Source organism: Cherax quadricarinatus, chromosome 63 (assembly GCF_038502225.1).
Source record: "Cherax quadricarinatus isolate ZL_2023a chromosome 63, ASM3850222v1, whole genome shotgun sequence".
NCBI lineage: Eukaryota > Metazoa > Arthropoda > Malacostraca > Decapoda > Parastacidae > Cherax > Cherax quadricarinatus.
In genome coordinates this window covers 15,194,596-15,210,989 of record NC_091354.1, presented here as the reverse complement: position 1 = coordinate 15,210,989, position 16,394 = coordinate 15,194,596, and the positions used below count along the sequence as shown (strand labels likewise).

The 16,394-nt window shown below is 40.8% G+C and overlaps 1 protein-coding gene across 4 annotated transcripts in view; it reads right to left on the bottom strand.

The window, feature by feature from the left end:
• Positions 1–16,394, bottom strand: part of LOC128698178 (uncharacterized) — a 393,415-nt gene that overhangs the window by 327,634 nt on the left and 49,387 nt on the right. The window lies entirely within an intron of this gene.

Below are 16,394 nucleotides of genomic sequence, written 5' to 3'. Positions count from 1 at the left end.
ATAGCATACACGTGTGTAATATAAACAATTTGTACACACACACACGAGCCAGGAGCTGTGAATCGACCCCTGCAACCAAATATAGGTAAGTACCACAACAATAAATAGGTGTCTATCGATAAGTTCTTTTAGCAAGCAGTACCTATAATACACAAATCAGCGAGTACAAGCAAGTTGCCGCCAATAACTTAATTCTAGAACTACAACACTCTGATGACCCAGTAAATACAACACATGAGGCACTTGCATAAGACAGGATGAGATAAAGCAAGAAGCAAAGACAGAGAATGAATCGAGGGAAGAAAAGTAGCCAGTCTGACAGAGAAAACCAAGATAAAGGAACAAATTATGAACGAGGAGATGAGAGAACCAATACATGAACTTGATAACAAGAGAAGACACAGACAACAAAGACGCAACAACAGGAAATAGTGATAATGGAAAGATAAAAGAAAGAAATGCGGTTGCGGTTATATTTGCATAAAAGGCAATCATCACACCTTGTTTGTGGATCATCACAAACAAGGTGTGATGATCCACAAACAAGGTGTGATGATTCACAAACAAGGTTTGATGATTCACAAACAAGGTGTGATGATCCACCAACAACGTGTGGTCTACAAACATGTGATGGTCTACAACGTGTGGTCTACAGCGTGTGATGGTCTACTAACAACGTATGATGGTCCACAAACAACGTGTGATGGTCCACAAACAACGTGTGGTCCATAAACGTGTGATCATCTACAAACAACGTGTGATGATCCACAGGAAAGGGGGAAGATGAATCTCATATAGAAATTTCAATTACATTTATCCTTGATACGACTCTTGAACTGCACTGGGCGAAACGTAGACAGAATGAGTGACAGATCGGTCCAATAAGAGCAGTAAATAACGACCACTGTTTTTATTTTCTTTAAGAACACTTCCTTAAGTCAGGGGCAGACTTGGTGATTGTCGCGTGTAATTTGTAAGCGAAGAAGCAAAGGAGTTAGTGAGGAAGATGAGACCAGCTCTGAGAGACTCGATCACGTTCAACAATGCCTACACAAGATGTACCTCTCATTATAGGTCAGATATAGCAGGAAAGGAGAGAGCCAGAGGACGGAAAGTCTGGGAAAGAGGAGACTGTAAATGGTACCAGGATACACCCACGAAGGACTCAGAGAGAGAGAGAGAGAGAGAGAGAGAGAGAGAGAGAGAGAGAGAGAGAGAGAGAGAGAGAGAGAGAGGGTGTTGGGGAAGATACCAGATGTATCGCTAACCCATGATTTCCACCTTACCTACCTCAAGCCCTTCAACTCCCTCAAATATTACCTCTCCTCCCACTAACATCACTCCCCATACCACTCCACCTTCCCCTCTTCTCAACCTTAAATACCATCCCCCAGCATACCTCTCGTATTGCTCCTGATATTCCCTTCCAAGCCTACCAGTGGAGCAGTACATCACACCTCTCAAACTGAAGGGTATCACAACAAGTGGTTAGCAAGTGTAATCAGGTATAGCTACACATAAATAGACACACAAATTATCATAGTAACATATTATTGTACCCACGAACGAGTGTTATTGATCAATAACAACACTGCGACTAGCCAAGGAGTCGAACCCATGCTGCTTTGGTCCGCCTCATGGTGAGCGAAAACACATGACGCTCTAGTCCACGGGACCACACAATCCACATGTGTGTAAATTACCTAGGATAACCCAGAAAGGTCAGACAGTAACCTTTTTCCATTGAGGTCCTTGACTAACTTCCATTGGGGTCCTTGATTTATTTTCATTCGGGTCTTTGACTTATTTTCATTGGGGTCCTTGACTTATTTCCATTGGGTCCTTATTTCCATTGAGGTCCTTATTTTCATTGGGGTCCTTGACTAATTTCCACTTAGGTCCTTGACTTACTTTCATTGGGGTCCTTGACTTACTTCGACAGGGGTGACAGAGACGGCACCTCTAGCTAGAGTGGTGAACTGCAAGAAGTCACAACAGAAGATATTATTGCTACACTGGAGATACAGCTCACACGTAAAATAACGAAGGCGAAATTTCTTGCAGTTTTCAAGTCTTATCAAAGGATTGTTTATTATTTAGCAAAACTGGATACATTAGCAGTGTGCTGCTACCATATTCTATATGACAGTTACACAGTGGTAAAAAAAAAAAGCTAGTTATGTTTCACTGTCATACCACATAGGATGGGTCTCATACAAGGTGTTGAAATCTACCAGCCTGAGCTAGGAGACTTCGGAAGGACAATGTGGATATCGTCCAGCATCCCACTAAAGATTCAGTGGCTAGGGCAACTTCAATGGATTCCTTCCAGCAGTACTGGAGTTACTATTACATAGGAATTACGGTCTCTCAGGATGAATAGAGAGCGAAGAGAAGGGGAGGAGGTGGGGAGGGAGATCACTCCAAATAAGAGATAAATGGAACGCTAAGGAATAAACGTGGAAACACGTCACCTCAGAGATTCTATGCATTCTATGGGCCGTCATATTATTGTATATCCTGTAGAGTAATACTGAAATATAGCTCAGCATGTGTATTTACACTCGAACAACATATGTAATAACCAGTACAAACTTTTAACACATTGTCTTGCAAAACAAAAAAATCCAAAAATATATAATCATAAAACAAATTGTTTGAAGTAATGTGAAAGATGTAAACTTTAGCATTCTTGTAAACTGTTCATGCGCTAGTTACAGGTTAATTTTATGACGGCCCGAAATACTCTGCATAACCAGTGATTTTATATAAGGTATACCAGTAATGTCAACTAGTCCTATATCAAATATATCATTTACTTTGAAGAAATAAATATTATAGCGGAGACAGTAACGACAGGAGGGGTAAGATCTTATCGTGGTATACAACTCTCCACTGAACAAGAAAAGACTACGATAAAAAGAACAGAGCAACAAATATTGTAGAAAGAGCAACAGAGAAAGTAAGAAGAGTCTTAACGTTCATCAGCTGGGAGAATTTAATCCCAGATGGGGACTGGAAGCCTGGAAAGCAACTTTCATGGAAGCCTGGAAAGCAACTTTCATGGAAGCCTGGAAAGCAACTTTCATGGAAGCCTGGAAAGCAACTTTCATGGAAGCAGTGCTGAGGAACTTTGTGAGCCAGTATTTGAGGAATGATGATGATGATAATAATAATAATTTTATGTAGAGCGCTAAGCCCGTGTGGATCATTCAGCGCGAGAAGTGCTGGATGTTCAATCTTCCATCTGTTAATCGTGAGAGACGTGCTGCTCCCGCTGCCAGCCAGGTTACCGGGAGCAGCAACATTTGAGAAAAATAATGAGACTGAGAGGTTTCCCTCTCAAAATAAAATAGAATATAAAGATGTACTAAGAGCCAGCAGCATGCAGTACTTAGACCATGATAGAAATGAGACTAGAGTGAGGAATGGAAGCAGAGACGCGTTACAAACCAGACTGCAAAATGGAAGACTATGAGACAATGAAGAACTTGAAGTCCAGTGGGAGCAATAACGGATTGGAAAGACGACACAGCAAATGTTTGATGTAACAAACAAAAACGCGCTGTGAAGCAATGGGAAAAAAATTCATACAAAATACGAAATGAAAGTATAAGAGAAATATAGAGCCAGTGGTTCAACCAGGAATATTGATAGGAAAGAGGATCAAAGCAACAAGGAAAAGATACAGAAGTCAAAAACAGGTAGAGAATATAGAAATGAGCCAGAAACTATTACGGGAGAAAAAAAGAGAGACGGAGAGACAATTTGAAAATGGCATTGTATCAAAGGCTAAAACAAAACTGAAATTCTTTCAAAGTCACATAAGGTAAAATGGTTGTAAGGAACCAGGTGATAAGACTTGATAGAGAGGAGATCTTACAGAGGACGATAAGTACGTGAAAACCTTAACAGAAGTTTTAAAAAATTATAGACAGTAGAACAGCAGAAAATTGCTAAATGAATTAGACACAACAAATGCTCTGGGACACGATAAAATGTCATCAAGGGTACAGAAACTCTCTCTTTAATAGATCACTGGAGAAGGGCAGCTGCTTGACATCTGGAAGACAATATCTGTGTTCCGCTTATTTAAGAAAGGAGATGATGCCCTGAACTACAGACCAGTTTCACTGATCTATATATGTATCATAAGTTTTGGAAAAAAATTGTAGGAAGACTGATGGATCACGTAGAAATCGGCATAGATTCAAGGAATGCAAATTCATGCATAAGAAATCACTTGGCTTATTAAGGAAATATAAAGAGAAGAACTGAGTTTAGCGACCTGTATTATCCCAGACTACAGGAAAGTGTCCGAGACAATACCCCCACCAGAGGTTAATTCAGAAGCTGGATAAACAGGCAGAAGGGACAAAGTGCTAGAGTGAATCAGAGAATAACTGACAGGCAGGATCCAGAGCAACAATTAGAGAGGAAGAATCAGAATTAGCGAAGCTAATGAGCAAACACCCCCAAGGTTCCATACTGGGGCCCCTACCGTTTCTGATACACCTAATCTAACGGGATTGAATTATACGCTCTTATGTTTTTTGATGCTGTAAAGATGGTGAGAAAGATAAAAAGAAAGATTGGAAAACAATATGGATTGGATGACCATATGTTAAAATCCTGGTTAGACAAATGACGCCGATAACCCAATCCGAATAAATTAGAAGTAATGGTGAACGAAGAAATACTGAAAGATCAAAACAGTGACTCAAAGAAACGAGTCGGACTATCCTAGAAGCAAGAAAACAAAAGGGGAATATAATCACGACCTATAAAAACCCGGGAGGGATTGACAGGGCAGAAAAAAAAAAAGTGTTGCTCAAGAGAAGACGACAAGGTACAAGGGAACATAGATGAAAGTTAAAGATGCATGTAAACCGTAGGAACGTCAGGAAGTATTTCTTTAATCCCAGGGTGACTCAGAAGTAAAATTAACAGAGACGAACACTATACACATTTTCAAAAGTAGGTATGATTAAATTCTGGAAGCCAAAAATTATTAAAACCGGAATAACCAGGTGAGTACTGATCCCCCGCTAAAACAACCAGGTGAGTACTGATCCCCCGCTAAAACAACCAGGTGAGTACTGATCCCCTGCTAAAACAACCAGGTGAGTACTGATCCCCCGCTAAAACAACCAGGTGAGTACTGATCCCCCGCTAAAACAACCAGGTGAGTACTGATCCCCCGCTAAAACAACCAGGTGAGTACTGATCCCCTGCTAAAACAACCAGGTGAGTACTGATCCCCCGCTAAAACAACCAGGTGAGTACTGATTCCCTGCTAAAACAACCAGGTGAGTACTGATCCCCCGCTAAAACAACCAGGTGAGTACTGATCCCCCGCTAAAACAACCAGGTGAGTACTGATCCCCTGCTAAAACAACCAGGTGAGTACTGATCCCCTGCTAAAACAACCAGGTGAGTACTGATCCCCCGCTAAAACAACCAGGTGAGTACTGATCCCCTGCTAAAACAACCAGGTGAGTACTGATCCCCCGCTAAAAGAACCAGGTGAGTACTGATCCCCCGCTAAAACAACCACGTGAGTACTGATCCCCCGCTAAAACAACAAGGTGAGTACTGATCCCCTGCTAAAACAACCAGGTGAGTACTGATCCCCTGCTAAAACAACCAGGTGAGTACTGATCCCCTGCTAAAACAACCAGGTGAGTACTGATCTGCTAAAACAACCAAGGGAGTACTGATCCCCTGCTAAAAGAACCAGGTGAGTACTGATCCCCCGCTAAAAGAACCAGGTGAGTACTGATCCCCTGCTAAAACAACCAGGTGAGTACTGATCCCCTGCTAAAACAACCAGGTGAGTACTGATCCCCTGCTAAAACAACCAGGTGAGTACTGATCCCCTGCTAAAACAACCAGGCGAGTACTGGTCCCCTGCTAAAACAACCAGGTGAGTACTGACCCCTGCTAAAACAACCAGGTGAGTATTTATCCCCGCTAAAACAACCAGGTGAGTACTTATCCCTGCTAAAACAACCAGGTGAGTACTTATCCCTGCTAAAACAACCAGGTAAGTATTGACCCCTACTAAAACAACCAGGTGAGTACTGATCCCCTGCTAAAACAACAAGGCGAGTACTGATGACTAATTCTTCCTCCCTCCCTCCCTCCCTCTTCTCTATCTCTCTCTCTCTCTCTCCCTCCTCTCTCTCTCTCACTCCCTCTCTCTTTTTTTTTTACAGGTTTTGACAAGGCTAGGTTAAGGATCCCTAGCTTTAGTGACAAGCTATTTACAAATTAAGTTTTCCTAACTTTATTGACAACCTAAGAGCTGTTACCTACATCAGCTCATTTGAAAGCATTTTTATTGTTATGAAACACAAGTAGGGAACAGGATAAAGTTGGAGCCATCTGTGGTCCAGCATTTTCATTTGATCAACTCTCTCTCTCCCTCACTCTCTCCCTCTCTCTCAACTCACACAAGATGATTATAATAAGAGTAATAAAAAACAGCGAGTGACTTTTACGGCAGATTATATTTATATCCAAGATAAGACGCGGGAGAGACAAATAGCACTCACAAACATGATGCGCCATAATTAATTAGCTAAGTCTATTATAGCATCAGGAAAAAAACGAGGAGGGTTTTTTTTAAGTTGAGTCACCATTGATGGGTGCCCCGTCAAGGCTGAAGGGCGGGTCAAGCAAGACATTGTGGATTACTTCCAAACTAAGTCTTGACGTCTTGCATGCACACAAACCGTGTTTGTCTCCTGGAAAAGAATGAGATCACAGGGAAGGTGCTCCTACCCATGATCCTCTTTCCTCCCACACTCAAATTATGCTCTCCTCCCTCGTCAACATTCATACTATGCTCTCCTCCCTCGCCCACACAGGGAAAGTCTTCTGGAACTGCTTTGATAAGCAACCATTTAGCATCACCTACTTCCACTAGTGGGCCACGCTCACCTGTGGCCTCACCTGCAGCTGCTTCATGTCACTACTACTCTAGCATAGATATGACCTACGTTTTAGGCTTGAGGGTTGACCACAACCTGCCATAACTGACTGATCATGTTACCACGTCTTTGGTATCCACTCTTGTATTCCTGTTAACATTAGCTTCTCAACTGCACTACCAACATTATGCTACACTTAAGGACCTTCAATTTTCTTTGTTTTATTATGAGTGAAAGCCACGCTGGTGCCGGATATATGATGACTGGTCGAGTGTTGTATATAATATTGTGAACGATGCAGTGTTTACATACCTGAAAGACTCTTATATTAGAGAGCCTGGCAGACGTCACCATTACTAGGTGTGTGTGTGCTTTACCTAATTGTAGTTGCAGGGGTTGAGTTTCTGCTCCTGGTTATTGCTTTTCAATTACTCATGAATGACTAAACTAAATTCTTTTTATGCTCTATCGTACCTGCTATTAAAACTGTACATTAAACCTACCTCCCTACTCCCTTCTCTTGGACGTTCTTCTTGCTAACCACCCTAAGGTTGAAGAATTAATTCCTGACGTCCGTGTGATTTCGTTCTCGTTTTATTTTTAACCTGTTTCAACTAAATTTAAACTAGTTTGTCCTTGCGAGCCCTCTGAGTATCTTGTACGTCATGGTAATGTTTCCCATGGCTCTCCTGTATCTATTTTTACATAGTTTAATTCCTGGAATATATAGGTAAGCCTCCTCGCTCCTCGACGTATTTGACTGTGTTCCATGCTGGTGGGTGCGTGTGTGTGTGTACCCTGGAACAATGATTAAGTATGTGCTTCACGCTGGTGTGCGCGTGTGTGTACCCTGGAACAATTACAGGTGAGTGTTTGAGTGTGTGGACGGATCGATGAGAGGTATTGTCCTCTCTTTGGCCTCCACCCACCACCTCCCTCCCAAGATAGTTGTGTCCTGGACACATCAGGTGGCTAATAACTCTCTCCCTCCTCCCTAGATAGTTGTGTCCTAGACACATCAGGTGGTTAATAACCCCCTCCTTCTTCCCTACGTAGTGTCCTGGACACATCACCAAGTGGCCATTAATGAACCCCCTCCTCCAAGTAGTGTCCTGGACACGACAGAAAGGTTCAACAAGTGAGCAGTTACTCCCCATCCCCTCCCCAGCCAGTTCGGTCCTGGACAAATCATAAAATGACATATGTTCCACCAGGTAGTTGTGTCTCAGACATAACACCACTGTTCCAGCCACCCCCATCCTTCCATTCCTCTTCCCCAGATATCAGACAAAAACAATGGTGTGTATGCCAAACATCTCTGAAGTAAAGCTACCCAAGTGTTGCAGGTCTCTCTTATTCATCAATTCAGAAGTGTTCTAAATTTGACGATAAACCACGGAACGGGGGGGGGGTTAACCCATGGGGTTCGAGCCCCACCCGTACCGTGATTTGTTTGCAATCGTGTTATTACGATTTCCTGAGTCATTTGGACGATAAATTCCACTTGACCAACAGCACACAGACTTCTGTAACTAGTTTCAGAACTTTTTTCTTCTCCCATAACCCGATCTAGGGCAAGAACTTCCCTAAGACCACTTGATCAACCAAGCTATTAGTAACAACAGCTCGAAGACAGCCATCACAACTTGGTTAATCAGGCATCTCTTGCAGGAATTTGCCTAGTGTCACCCCTAACAATATCTACGTTTATTCTGGCACTATTTCTTATATTTGCTGGTGGAAGATTAACGAGTCTTGGAACACTGATGTAGACATAATGCTCTGTGTGTTTATGGCAGTCCTCACCAGTCAGTTGTTAAGGCAGTCCTTACCAGTCAGTTGTTAAGGCAGTCCTTACCAGTCAGTTAAGGCAGTCCTTACCAGTCAGTTGTTAAGGCAGTCCTTACCAGTCAGTTGTTAAGGCAGTCCTTACCAGTCAGTTGTTAAGGCAGTCCTTACCAGTCAGTTGTTAAGGCAATCCTTACCAGTCAATTGTTAAGGCAGTCCTTACCAGTCAGTTGTTAATGCAGTCCTTACCAATCAGTTGTTAAGGCAGTCCTTACCAGTCAGTTGTTAAGGCAGTCCCTACCAGTCAGTTGTTATGGCAGTCCTTACCAGTCAGTTGTTAAGGCAGTCCTTACCAGTCAGTTGTTAAGGCAATCCTTACCAGTCAATTGTTAAGGCAGTCCTTCCAGTCAGTTGTTAATGCAGTCCTTATCAATCAGTTGTTAAGGCAGTCCTTACCAGTCAGTTGTTAAGGTAGTCCCTACCAGTCAGTTGTTATGGCAGTCCTTACCAGTCAGTTGTTAAGGCAGTCCTTACCAGTCAGTTGTTAAGGCAGTCCTTACCAGTCAGTTGTTAAGGCAGTCCTTACCAGTCAGTTGTTATGGCAGTCTTTAAGAACGTAAGAAAGGAGGATCACTGCAGCAGGCCTGTTGGCCCATACCAGGCAGGTCCTTTACAATCCATCCCACTAACAAAACATTTGCCCAACCCAATTTTCAATGCAGCTGAGAGAAGAGCTCAGAGTTGCTAAGATGGAGATACGGCGATTAACGGAGAACAAGAGGATTCGTAGTAATCCTCCTGTTGTGAGTCCCCAGGTTAAGAGGGAAGCTTGGTCAGTGGCCGGGCAACATGGAACCAAGCTGAAGATCAAGAAAACGGTTGGAGAGGCAGAAACAACGAGAAACCAGAAGACTACCGTGGAAACTTCCAACCCATTCTCGGTGCTACCTGACGAATGTGAGTGTTCTACTGGGAATGCCACAACGAGCACCAAAGAAGCATTGGCAGACGTGAGTGAGACATCCCTAGAAACCCCAACGAAGACCATCGAGAACGTCTTGACGAATTCTACAATTGGTGTAATGCTACCTGGCGAATGTGAGTCGACTACTCGGAGCATCACGACGGACGACGCCAAGGAAGGTAAAAACATTGTTGTTGTTGGGGATAGCCAGATTAGGTACATGGATAGGGCATTCTGCTTGAAGGATAGGAGTAGGAGGCAGAGAGTGTGTTTTCCTGGGGCTGGGATGAAGGATATTGTTAGCCATCTGGATGACATCATGAGAGGTAATGGGAGCAATCCTATTATCTGTCTCAGTGCTGGAGGCAACGATGTTGGCAGACGTAGGAGTGAGGACCTGATTAGCAGGTATAGGTCAGCAATAGAGATAATTAGGAGGAAGGGTGGGAAACCTGTCATATGTGGCATTTTGCCAAGGAGAGGAGTTGGAAATGAATGGTTGTCCAGATTATTATTATAATCAAGGGGGAAGCGCTAAACCCGGAGGATTATACAGCGCCTGGGGGGGGATGTGGAAGGCATTCAGGCTTAATTCGGGGAACTGGAGCACAGATCCAATTCCCTAAATCAAGAGCCCCTCACCAACATCAAGGAACCTTCCTTGAGGGGATGGTTGTCTAGAGCAATTGGTGTCAATTGCTGGCTGGACAAATACTGTAAGGAAAATGCGGTAACATTCATTGACAACTGGGACCTCTTCTATGGCAGAAATGACATGTATGCCAGGGATGGGGTTCACTTATCTAGGTGTGGGGTGGGAGCACTGGCCAACGCAGTGGAGGGAGCTGTTAGGTCTTTAAACTAGGAATAGTTAGTGGTATGGGTTTTTGCGGGAAAACTGTGAAGTCTCAGGGTAGTAATATGAGTACTAGGAGAACTAGTAATAGGCAAAATAAGGTGGATATTGGAAAGCCAGTGGCACTAATTGACAAGGACAGTAATAGGTTTAGTGGAATAACAGAAAGGAGCAGGAAGGGTAAAGAGAGAGGAGGGTCTTTAAGTATTTATTACACAAATAGTCGCAGTGCTAGGAATAAGATGGACGAGTTGAGACTAGTTGCTAGTACAGGTAACATAGATGTATTTGCCATTACTGAGACGTGGTTTAATTCAAAAAGTCGGGACATGCCTGCAGAATGTCACATTCAGGGTTTTAAATTGTTCCAAGTAGATAGAAGTATCGGGAAGGGGGGTGGGGTGGCACTGTATGTCCGAGATCGCTTGAACTGTTGCATAAAAACGGGTATTAAGTCTGAAGTAACACATACAGAGGCTGTTTGGATAGAATTTTCAGAGGGGCATAAAAAATTTATTTTAGGTGTGATATACCGTTCCCCAAATTTAGATAGGGACCAGGGGAGACTACTATGGGAGGAAATTGTTAGGGCCACAAGGCATATCAACCAAGTTTTCATGGTAAGGGAGAACCAACATATTTTTAGTTGAATAAGGCTGGTTGCCCCTTTTCAACTTATTCAACTAAAAATATGTTGGTTCTCCCTTACCATGAAAACTTGGTTGATATGCCTTCTCTTCTTAAGACTTTTAATATTAAAGTTGTATTCAAAAATCTTGATACAGTAAAAAAACTTTTGATAAAGAATTCCCCCCAAAATGCTGATGGATGTGTCTATAAGATTCCTTGTAAAATTTGCGATAAAGTTTATTACGGTCAAACTGGTAAAAATCTCGAACTAAGATTAAAACAACATAAATATAGCATTAGAACTGGACAAGATTCCAGTGCTCTATTTATCCATGTAAGAGATTTTAACCATCCAATTGATTTTCAAAAAGTTGAGAAAGTAGTATCTAGCAAGTCCATGGTCGACAGGAATATAATTGAATCTTGTTTCATAAAAAGCAGTTTTGACAATAATATGAATATTTCCTTTGGTTTATATAAATTAGATCCATTTATAATTAATAGAATTTGGGAAGAATTTAATAATACACTGGACAAATAATTTTAAAATTTTCTTGGGTAGAATAGCTTGGGGGTGAGTTGTGCAAAGGACCTATCCAAGTTGGCTCGCCGCGCGTCACGTGTTTAACCGTTGTGGGATCTGATAGTGAGGTGCTGGCCGGACCCCTTATATAGCTTCCTTGGATGCTTCACTTTCATAGTTCCTTGATAATGTGAGTAGTCACGAAAGCGATTGGAATTTATCTATTCTTTCAGAGTGGTTGTTTTGCATATTTTGAAATCACCTGTTTACTGTGATCTTATTGCATGTATATATATATATATATATATATATATATATATATATATATATATATATATATATATATATATATATATATATAATATATATATATATATATATATATATATATATATATATATATATATATATATATATATATATATATATATATATCCGCCATAGGTGTACATTTACTAGAGTCAAGAACATCTATGCTCACTTGTTTCAGTCTTCCAGTGAAGGAAGACACGCCAGTGGATTAGGAAAGCTCTGACTATATGGTGCAGACGTGGCCAAGCCATGACATGAGCCGCATGCTCCTCGTTTGCTCCTTAAACTCTGCCGAGACAATATCCAGGCTTGGTTGCCTGTCTCTATATTGCCTCAGTGAGCCAATCACTCGCAGGTGGCTGACGAGCCACAGTTTATGGCTTCCCAAATAAAAGATAGTAATGCAGGCAATCACCATCAACCCAAGTTGAAACCTCTCTTTTAAATAACATGGGTCATTTTCTAGCACACATCAGTGCGTGCGTTTCGGCACGATCTACGCATCAACACCTCACTTGTAGTTCTAATGTTACCAGATTTACTCATTCCACCTCAAGCTAATTTAAAATATTTCAGGTTTGGTTAGCGTATGATAACTTTAACTAAAGTTTCTGTAAATAACCAACCATATTTATAATAAATCACAGTGAGGAATTTACTAGCAAAGGTCTGACACACTCACTAGGGAATTCCGAAGACACTCACCAAATAACTCATGATGGGTAAACATACAACAGGGTGTTAAACCTAGCGTTTACTCACGTGTATTATTAAACCAAGGTTTATATCAAAGCTGAGAGATACACTGGAAAGGCCAAGTAATCCCATCAAGGAGAGCAAGTTGTAAGATATGACCTGTACAGCAATAAAACAAGATAATACAAGCCTACATAAGAACACAAAGTAAGATTATATAACAAAACAACAACTAGTAGGAACCAACATAACAGAGAAAAACAGCCAGCAAGAACCAACATCACACCAATAAAAACAACTATCAGGAACAAGCTGTGACAACACTGTGAGCAGTGACACTGAGTCTCCACTGTTAACAAACAGGTATTACATATTCAAATTACCACTGGAGAACATCATCACCACGCTCAACATGGCAGTGCTTGACGACAACCACTGTATGTTCCACTTTAAAACAATTTATTAAACAGGAAACTAAATATGCACGTTAAAGTTATTCTTTATAAGAGCGGGAGATATGGCAGACGGTACAAAATAATCACAATTTAAAAGCAAGTATTTGAGTGAGCATACTAATAGAAAACTCAATAAGCATGAGAGAGACAGATCTTACAACATTCTCCCTTCAAATATAAGGCAAATTACTGATACATCCTTCAATGTCTTTAAGGAGTTTGGAAACCTTTTCTTGACAATTCCTGATCAGCCAGGCTGTGATCGTTTGTATGCAGTGGGCCCCAACAGATATTTATGAGGCCTGGTCTCAGACCGAGCCGAGAGGGTGATGATCTCCAAAACAATTACTAGATATATCCTAAATAATTAGGGTCATCAACTGGGTCTGGTCTTGGACCAGGCCTTGTGGTTGATAGCCCTCAAGAGGCAAATCAAAAGGTAAACAAGTACACGTTAAATCAACTTAAAACCTTATATTTTAAAGGGGTGGACCGGTAAGCCAACGGAAGGCCTCGGTCAGATGACCAAAAGTTCCATCGGCGGGTCATCATCTGAATAAGACCCGCGTCAGGAAACACTTGTCCTGTTTCTTAACGAACCTTACCTAATCTAGTACAGTTTAGAGCAAGGAATGGTAACAGTAAGAACAATATTATGAAGCATAAAGTGATTGTAGGACTGTTTCATTTCCCAACTCTACTACCTCTGCTACACCTGGACAAGGATATGTACACTGCGAGGTGGTAACAAGAAACTCACATGTATACGATGACAGGAGAATAGTAATCTACATACTTCGATCTTGGTCTGAGATCCTCATCAGCGAGATGATCATATCAAACCGAGATCGTAATATACAACTCAAATATTCTCTTGTTACTTTCTACACGTGGGTTTCCTAATACGACTGACACGCCTGGTCACAGACCGGGCCGCGGGGGCGTTGACCCCCGGAACTCTCTCCAGGTAAACTTCAGGTATTCTCAATACTGATGCTTCATCACGCCGAGAACTATGCGTCTCCCAGTGTGTATACTCGTACACTGAGTCTCCCAGTGTGTATACTCGTACACTGAGTCTCCCAGTGTGTATACTCGTACACTGAGAGTTTACTTTAATCCTTAAATAGGAATTAAAGTATTCGTGACTGATGGCGTACAGGTTACTTGCAACCTTAATGACCCTCGTGTAGTTGAGAGTCTTTAAACCCAACAAAGCATGCAATCAAGCAACATGTGAATACTGTTGTGGCTGAAGCAAGCTCAAACTTATGCCATGACTCGCAAGTTATTCAATTCTCCGTAAAGTTTAAAATCCATACAGCGCATACATCAAACAAAGCCGGCCTGGGGGTACTGGAGGTAGTCACATTTGATCCAAGGAATGAGAAGGCAGCTTCAGGTCTTTCTACCAAGACCTCTTAACCAGAATGAAGACCACTTCCCTGAAGGATGCTTTTCATTATCATGAGATAATAAGTATTTAAAAAAGTGTTTAAAACTTGACAAGTCACAACACAATTCTCTCAACTATTATTATTCATAATTATTAGATTAAAGGTAATGGTTAAGTTCTCATGGGTCAAAGAGTGGCCAGTGAGTGATTAATACCGTACTTTCCGGCATATAAGGCGCACGACAGAAGTATCATAGTGATAAATCAATAACTATATTCAAGGGTTAATCACCCCCTAACTTTACGCTAAAGCGTGAGCCATAACCTACCCTTGACCCTGACCTTGAGCATATAAGGCGCAGGCTGATTTTCCGAGACTTTTTATGGGGAAAAAAAGGTGGGCCTTATATGCCGGAATATGCTAAATATTCCTTGGGAAGTGTTCAACCTGTAAGCGTCATAAAGCACCTAGTAAACTGGAGGAAATCACTGGAGGCAATTACTGGATCAAAAGCTGTTCACCAAGTACAAAAAGGCACAATACCATGGCTGGAACAATACACAAATAACCCGCACACAGGAAAAAGAACCTTACGACGACGTTTCGGTCCGACTTGGTCCATTTACAAAACTGCACTAACTTTGTAAATGGTCAAAGTCGGACCGAAACATCGTCATAAGCTTCTCTCTCCCATGTGCATGTTATTTATATATTGATCACCGACATCAAGGTGTCCTCCTTGAAGATGTGCAAGTGCCACAAACTGGCACAAAGGCCAACACAAGGCAGAGTGCCCATGTGGCCCGCAACACCTCACTACTCAACTCCACACAATAATCATAAAAATATCTAATTACAACTGAGATTAATTAATTACGACAGAGATTAATTGTATTCATCCGGGATCAAAGAAATGACCTTATTATACTTCCAATGACAATCTTTTTTTTCTTAATAATGTAACATAATTAAATGATGTGAACCTAGTGACTAATAATAAAATATTAAATCTAGTGACCAATAATAATAATAATAATAATAATAATAATAATAATAATAATAATAATAATAATAAAATATTAAATCTAGTGATCAATAATAATAATAATAATAATAATATTAAATCTAGTGACCAATAATAATTAAAAATAATAAAAATATTATTAAACCTAGTGACCAATGAAAATAATACCACAAACCTGATTACCTTGCATTACCAAGGCGATACATGACCTCTAAGGGTTCGATTCCCAGTGAAAAAAATAATTATAATAATAATAAGGTAATCATGAATAATAAACATACACACAAACTGGAGAAAAGCATAATTAAACATAGGTAAGTACACACACGTCCTTGGCAACAATGTTATACCCAACCAGTCTGCTAGCACCTTATACTCATTACTGCAACACTGGAAGCACGTGATGCGTTGATCGCAACATGAAAGTCCTAGAGCTATCATTCAACTCCCTGTGTGGTTGTTTTGCATCTTGAATCGCCTGCTCGAGATATTATAATTATATATATATATATATATATATATATATATATATATATATATATATATATATATATATATATATATATATATATATATATATATATATATATATATATATATATATATATATATATATATATGTGTGTGTGTGTGTGTGTGTGTGTGTGTGTGTGTGTGTGTGTGTGTGTGTGTGTGTGTGTGTGTGTGTGTGTGTGTGTGTGTATGTATGTATGTATATATGTCGTGCCGAATATGTAAAACTGGTCAATTAGCAAGAACTCGTTTAAAATTAAGTCCTTTAAAAAATTTCTCTTATAAGTTTAAAGATATATTT